Genomic DNA, 8,460 nt, shown 5'->3' with positions numbered 1-8,460 from the left:
AAAAAAAAAAAAAAACAACTTCACATATCAATAATAACCTTAAATGTAAATTGATTAAATTCTCCACTTAAAAGATATAGACTGACTTAATTGATTAAAAGAAGTATATATGATCCAACTATGTGCTGCCTAGAAGAAACACATTTTACTTGTAAAGACACACATAGACTGAAAGAAAAAGGATTGAAAAAGATATACCATGCAAACAAAAACCAAATGTGAGCAGAAGTTGATTTATTTATATCCGATAAAAGAGACTTTAAGTCAAAAATAGTAAGAAAAGGCAAAGAAGGTCATTATATAATGATAAAGGGATCGATTCATCAAGAGGATATAATAATTGTAAATACCTATGCACCTAGCACTGTGGTACCCAGATTTATAAAGCAAATATTACTAGATCTAAAGAGAAAGATAAATTCCAATACAATAATAGTGAGGAACTTCAACACCCCACTCTAAGCATTAGACAGATCATCTAGATGTAAAATCAACTAAAAAATATTGAATTTAACGGACTATAGATCAAATGGACCCAACAGACACCTACAGAACATTTTATTCAACAACTGCAGAATACACATTTTTTTCTACTCAGCCTGTGGAACATTTTTCAGGATAGATCATATTTTCAGCCACAAAAGAAGTCTCAAAAAATTCTTAAAACTTGAAATTATATTAAGTATTTTCCCATACAACAGTGGAATAAAACCAAAAATTAATACAAAGAACAACTTGGAAGCTATACAAATACATAAAAATAAAACAACATGGTCCTGACTGAAGAATTTAAAATGGAAATAAAAACATTTATTGAAACAAATAAAAATTGAAACACAAGATGCCAAAATCTGTGGAATACAACTAACGCAGTACTAAGAGGGAAGTTTACACCAATAAACATCTGCATCAAAAGAAGTAGAAAGTTTTAAAATAAACAATGCATCTCAAAGAATTATTATAGAAAAGGAAGAACAGACTAAACCCAAAATTAGCAGAAGAAAAGAAGCAATAAAGATAAGATGAGAACTCAATAAAATAGAGACTAAAAGAAAAGGATCATTAAGGCAAAAAGTTACTGCTTCAGAAAGATAAACAAAACTGTCAAACCTGTAACTAGACTAACCAAGAAAATAAGAGAGGACCAAATAACAAAATCAGAAATAAAAAAGGAGACATTACAACTGATACCAAAGAAACATAAAGATCATCAGAGATTATTATGAATAACTATACACTAACAAACTGGAAAGCCTAGATAAAATGGATAAACTCCTGGAAACATACAAACTACCAAGACTGAATCAGGAAAACATAGAAAACTTGAACAAACTAATAATGAGTAGTGAGATTAAATTAGGAATAAAAAGTCTCCCAACAAAGAAAAGCCCAGGACCAGATAGACTCACTTTCAAATTCTAACAAACATATAAAGAACTAATATCAATCCTCTTCAAACTATTCCAAAAAATCGAAGAATAGGGAATTCTCCCTAATTTACTCTAGGAGGTCAGCATTGCCCTGATACCAAACCAAACAAGAACACACACACAAAAAGAAAACTACAGACCAATACCCCTAATGAACATATACACATAAATTCTCCACAAAATACTAGCAAAATGAATTTAACAGAATGTCAAAAAGATAATACTCCATGAGCAAGCAAGTTTCATCCCAGAGATACAAGGATGGTTTAACATATACAAATCAATAAATGTTTCACATCACATGAAGGGCAAAACAGAATGAAGGGCAAAAACTACATGATCATTTCAACAGATTCAGAAAAGGGATTTAATAAAATTCAACATCATTTCATTATAAAAACTCTCAACAAACTAGGCATAGAGGCGCCATACCTCAAAATAATAATGGCTGTATATGACAAACCCACAGCCAACATCATAATGAATGGGGAAAAGTTGAAAACCTTTTCTCTAAGAACTAGAACAAGACAAAGTTGCTCACTTTCACTACTCCTATTCAACATAATGCTTAAAATACCACTAAAAATACTATTTCCCCTAGCCAGAGCAATCAGACAAGAGTAAAAAATAAAAGGCATTCAAATTGGAAAAGAGGGAGTCAAATTGTCTCTCTTTGTATATGAAATAATCTTATATTTAGAAAAAAAAAAAAGATTCCACCAAAAACCCCTAAAACTAATAAGCAAATTCAATAAAGTTGCAAGATACAAAATTAACATACAAAAATCAGCAGCATTTCTATACACCAATAATAAAACAGTCAAAAGAAAAATCAAGAAGACAATCCCATTTACAATTGCTACAAAAAAATTAAATAAAATATCTAGGAGTAAATTTAACCAAGGGGATAAAAGATCTCTACAATAAAAACCATAAGACACTGATAAAATGAATTAAAGAAGACATAAACAAATAGATAGACATCCCATGCTCATGGATCAGAAGAATCAATATTGTTATAATGACCAAAGAAATATCCAGATTCAATGAAACCCTTATCAAAATACCAACATCATTTTTTATAGAAATAGAAGACAAAATTCTAAAATTCATATGGAATAGAAAAAAGAGCCAGTATAACCAAAACAATCCTGAGCAAAAAGTACAAAGCAGGAGTCATCACACTACCTGACTTCAAAATATATTACAAGGTTATAGTAACCAAAAAGCATGGTATTGATATAGAAATAGACACAAAAACCAATGGAACAGAATAGAAAACCCAAAAATAAATCTACATATTTGCAGCCAACAGACTTTCAACAAAGGTGACCAGAACATACACTGAGGAAAGGATACCTTCTTCAATAAATAGTGCTGAAAAAATGGGATATTCACATACAGAAGAATGCAACTGGACCCCTATCTTCCACCTTATATAAAAATCAGTTCAAAGTGGATCAAAGACTTAAAAGTAAGACTTGAAACTATAAAACCACTAGAAGAAAACAAAGGGAAAACACTCCAGGATACTGGTTTAGGCAAATATTTTATGGCTGAGACCTCAAAAGCAGAGACAACTAAAACAAAAATAGACAAATGGCACTATAGTAAACTAAAAAGTTTTTGCACAGTGAAAGAAGCAATTAACAAAGTGAAGAGACGAACTGTTGAATGGGAGGAAATAGTTGCAAACTATTCATCCAACAAGGGACTAATATCTAGAATATGCAAGGAACACAAACAATTCAACAACAACAAAAAAAGATTCAATTAAAAAGTGGGCAAATGACATGAATAGACAGTTTTCAAAGGAAGACACACAAATAGCCAACAAGCATATTTTTAAAAATGCTCAACATCTCTAATCATCAGAGAAATGCATATCAAAACCATGATGAGATATTATCTCACCCTAATTAGAATGGTTATTCCTATAAAGACAAAAAAAAAAAAAAAGGAAACAGATGCTGGCAAGGATGTATAGAAAAGGGAATACTTAACAATACCAAAGGTATGGACTCAATGTAAGTGTTCATCAATGGATGAATGGATAAAGAAAATGTGGTATAGATACACAATGAAATACTATTCGTTCATAAGAAAGAATGAAATCATGTCATCTGCAGCAATATGGATGGAAATAAAGGTCATTATGTTAAGTGAAATAGTCCAGGCACAGAAAGACAAAATACCACATGTTCTCACTCATGTGCAGGAGCTAAAAACCTTGCTCTCCAATACCAGAGTTTGGGAGGGTGTGAGGGTAGGCGGGGAGAGAAATGAAAAGACGTTCATGAAGAAGCACAAACTTACAGTTAGATAGAGGAAATAAGTTCTAATTTTCAATAGCAGACTGGGGTGACTATAGTTAACAACAATATATTGTATATTTCAAAGTAGCTAGAAGAAAGAACTTGAAATGTTACCAACACATAGAAATGACAAATACTCAGTATGATGGATACCCCAAATACCCTGAGTTGATCTTACACGTTTGATGCACATTTAAAATGCTCACATGTACCGCCATAAATGTGCAAAACACTATGTATCAATGAAAGGAAAAAAGAAATAGTAGAGAGTCTCACAAGTGTTATACACATGACTTGTTATCAGAATTATATTCAGCAATGCTTTTCAAACCACAGGTCACTAACCATTACTAGTCTGTGAAGATAGTTTAACAGGTTGTGAACAGCCTTTTGTTAACAAAAGAGAATTCATCCAGGCTGGAACAGAATATAATTGAATTGAAAAAAAAAAAACTTTATTGCATGTAATAAGGCTGAGTGTTGTTTTGTGAAAGTTTGTTTTAATCGTATGTAAATGGGCTTTTTGAGCACATAATGAAATATGATATAAAAAGTATTTGTTATTATAGGTCACAGTGTTTTTTTAAAAAAAACAGTGGCCTACAATGTTGATCCTCAGGAATCCACCCAGAATTTCCAGGAAATAAAAATAACAGAAGAAAACAATGAATTGGAAAAACAATAAAAGAGAAGCAAAGAGAGAATCAATGACCGAAGAGTTGCTCCCTTGAAAAAAGTCCATAAATTAATAGTGACTAGCCATATTGGCCAAGATAAAAAGAGAGAAGACACAAATTATCAATTTTAGAAATGAAGGATGGAAAATTTTTTCAGATCTTAGTTACTTATAAACATAAAAATAAATCATACATGTGTCATACATGACTCAGCAGCAAAACTCACTGAAGAAGAAATAGCTATCTTGAATAATCTACTATACATTAAAGAAATTGAATTTGTGATTTAAAATTCTCAAAGAAAAATCTTCAAGTCCAGATGGCTGTACTAACAAGTTTTTCCTAACATTTCAGAAAAATGTAATATAATTATACACAATTTTTTTCCATAAAATAAAAGGGGAGGGAATAACACCCAGCTCATTTTATAAACTCAGCATTATGTGATATTAAAAACAAAGACATTACAAGAAAATTACAGACCAAATATCCCCCACAGCATAGATACGAAAATATTCAATAGAATGCTAGCAATTGCAATCCAACAATACATAAAAAGATAACATGTCATTACCAAGTGAGGTTTATTTCATCATGAAACGATAGTTAAGCATTCAAAAGTTAATTAAATTAGTTCATCACATCAGCAGACAAAAGAAGAAAAACATTGCTCATCTCAAGAGATGCAGAAAATCATTGGACAAAATTTGAAATCCAACCATAATGAAAATCCTCAGCAATTTAACATTGCTGAGTAAACATCAGAGTTAATGCCAAAAGACCAAATGCTTTGCCCCTAAGATCAGGAATAAGGATGAGAAGTCCATTCTTACTACTCTTTTTAGACACACTGAAAATTCTAAGTGCAATAAGAGAAGAAATTAAAAAAAAAATAAAAAGACAGACAGACTGGAATGGAAGAAGTAGAAATGTTTCTCTTTGCAGATGACATGATTATATATTTAGAAAATTATTAAGAATCTACAAGAAAGGTATTAGAACTAATAAGCAAATTTAGCAAGGTCAATAGTTAGAAGGCCAATGTAAATTTAATACACAAAATCATGTTTCTGTCTACATTCTATATACTACCAATAGAACCTGAAAATTTTCAAGCAGTGCTATTGTAATGATAACAAAAATAAGAAATACTTTGGTAAAAATTTAACAAAGTATGTTTATACAGGTGTTATGATCTGCATATTGAAAACTTCAAAATGCCAATGAAATAAATCAAAGATCTAAACAAATATGAGATGTTCCTTATTCACGATTTGCAAGTCTCAACATTGTTATGTTAATTTATTAATGTAAATCATAAATTAACCTTCCATAGATTCCATGCAACCTTAGTAGAAAATCCCAGCAATATTCTTTTTGGAGAAATCAACAAGCTAATTCTAAAATTTATATGGAAAAAAAATCAAAGGAAGTACAAGACCTGGTATAATTTTAAAAAGAACAAAGCCTGAGGACTTAATTATTTCAAGACACATTAATCAAGATGTATACATCAAGATTAAAGTATAAAGCTACATTAATCAAAACAATGTAGTATTGGTGAAAGGACAGACACATAAATCACTGTAACAAAACAAACTCCAGATAAAGACTCACATATAAATTATCAATTAATATTTGATAAAGGTACAAAGAAAACTCAGTGCAGAAAAGAGAATTTTTTCAACAAATGATCTGAAAAACTTGAACATCCATTTGCAAAACTTTTTAAATCTTGACCCATACCTCATACCATATGTAAAAATTAAATCAAAATGAATCATAAACTGAAGTGTAAAAAAATAAAAATTCAGAAGAAATCATAAGACCACAAATTGATACCTTGGATTAAACAAAGACTTATTAGATATGAAATCTAATCTCAGTCATGAAGATAAAATTGATAGTGATTCATCAAAGTTAAGAACTTCTGCTCTTTGTAAGACACTGTTCAGAACCTTAGAAGACAAGCTATACACTGGGAGAAAATATTTGCAAACAGCATTTCTGATGAAAAACCTGTATCCGAGATTTCTGCCTCTCTTCCCAGTGGGGTCACAACCCTCAGCCCGCTCAGGATATTGTCAACAGCTGAGGCACTAAGTATTGATAATAAAAAATAAAAAAAATAAAAAAATTAAAGAAAAATGAATGAGGGTAAAACAAAGTCCATGAATTATTAGATAGTCCAGAAAAAAAATCCTCCCACAGTCCAAGGACCAGATAACAGCAGGAAATGCAGTTAGAAAGAATCACTTGGAAGTAAAAGCTGGAATCTCAAATAAAATTACCAGTTGTATTTTTCAGTTGTTACAGGAGGCAAGTGTCAAAACTGCTTTCACCAGAATATGTGGGGAGACAGACAGCTTTTGCTGCTCCCGAGTGTGAAATGATTCCAACTGAATGGGTTTGCAGAAGAATAGCAACTGATTCTTTTCTCAAAAGAAATCCTGATGACAAGGCAGGATATAAGTTTTGCCCACCTAAAGGGGAGATGTTTTTCAAGGATGATGCCAGTAACGACCCACAGTTATCTAAGGAACAGCTAATTGCTCCAAAATTTTGCTTTGGCAGACTTCTCATAGGCCAAACTGAAGTGGTTATCATGTCATATTACACAGGCTTTTTTTAAAAAAAATACTGGAGAAATCTTGGTTGCTCCAGAACTGTATACTGGTTGACAGGATGATCAAATCTGGTGTTGATATAACCCCCAAAGAAATTGTTCTTGCTGATGATATTGATAATGATTCCTGGAGATTCTGGCCAGCAGTAGATTGAAGCCAACAGAAAAGACAAACAGCCTCATCAGAACCTCAAAGAAGTAACTCCTGAAGGGCTCAAGATGGTAAGGAAAAACTTAGAGTGGGTTTCAGAGAGAGAAGAGTTGCCTTTGAAATTAGAAAGTCCACGCAGGATGGCAGTATTGGTAGGCTATACTTCTGATCTTGGCCACTGTGAAAAAATCAAGAAGTCCTGTGGAAATCTTGGCATTCCATGTGAACTTCAAGTTACATCTGTGCATGAAGGACCAGGTAAAACTCTGAGGATTAAAGCTGAGTGTGAAGAGGATGGCATTCCCACTGTATTTGTGGCAGTGGCAGGCAGAAGAAATGGTTTGGGACCAGTGATGTCTGGGAACACTGCATGTCCACTTATCAGCTGCCCTCTGCTCATGCAGACAGGGGAGCTCAGGATGTGTGGTCTTCTCTTCGACTACCCAGTGGTCTCAGCTGCTCAACCACCCTTTATCCAGAAAGATCAGCTCGGTTTGCTGCTCAGATATTTGGGCTAAACAACCATTTGCTGTGGGGCAGGCTGCTGTTCATATTTACTAATATCTCCTTATAGGCAGAGAAGTTACTATAAGGACATTTTCAAATTACTCTCTTATCCACTGTATGGTCATTGTCAAGTGATAATATAATTAAAGAAATATCTTTTATAAATGCTAATAATGTTCTATTATAAAGCTCTAGAGTTATTGCCTGACCTTCTATATGTCAATCGATAAGTTTTAGGAAGTAAAACTGGCTATATTTTAGGTAATAAGAGCAATGTCGTTCTCATTCACTCTATTGTCTTCACAAAATTCTAAGGGTATAGTTCTAAATTTTCAATTAGTACTTCAGAAAGTGATTTCTATTTACACATACATCTGTCGATAAGCTCTGATTTTCTTTTAAAGAAAAGTTGAGATTGGGTAGAAAACAAGGTAGAGGAGCACTGTTGTGCCCATGGAAAGGGGACTTTTCTGAGACCTTCTCTGCTGGTTGTTAGAGCAATTTTCCATGTAAACAGTAGAGTTACCTTTGCCATGCCAAATGAAAGATTTAGTGAATCTTACTTGGCTATGTAACAACAACAACACTCAATCATAAAATGAACGATTTTATTTTTAAGATGGTCAAATATTTTAGTAGACATTGCACCAAAGAAGATATGCAGATGGCAAATAAACACAGGCAGAAACACTCAGTATCATTTGTGGTAAAAATTATCTTCTTTATACTTTCCCGTATTCAATTTTTTTCTACT

At 32.4% G+C, this 8,460-nt stretch overlaps 1 pseudogene; it reads left to right on the top strand.

Annotated features, from left to right (window-relative positions):
- The window catches only part of LOC105511443, a 19,684-nt pseudogene extending 11,911 nt beyond the window's left edge, over positions 1-7,773 (top strand).
- Positions 7,774-8,460: the final 687 nt, after the last annotated feature.

The sequence above is a fragment of the Colobus angolensis genome, unplaced genomic scaffold (genome assembly GCF_000951035.1).
Source record: "Colobus angolensis palliatus isolate OR3802 unplaced genomic scaffold, Cang.pa_1.0 Scaffold2, whole genome shotgun sequence".
Lineage (NCBI taxonomy): Eukaryota > Metazoa > Chordata > Mammalia > Primates > Cercopithecidae > Colobus > Colobus angolensis.
The sequence above is the reverse complement of the archived record's forward strand: the minus strand, read 5'-3'. Positions and strand labels throughout refer to the sequence as shown.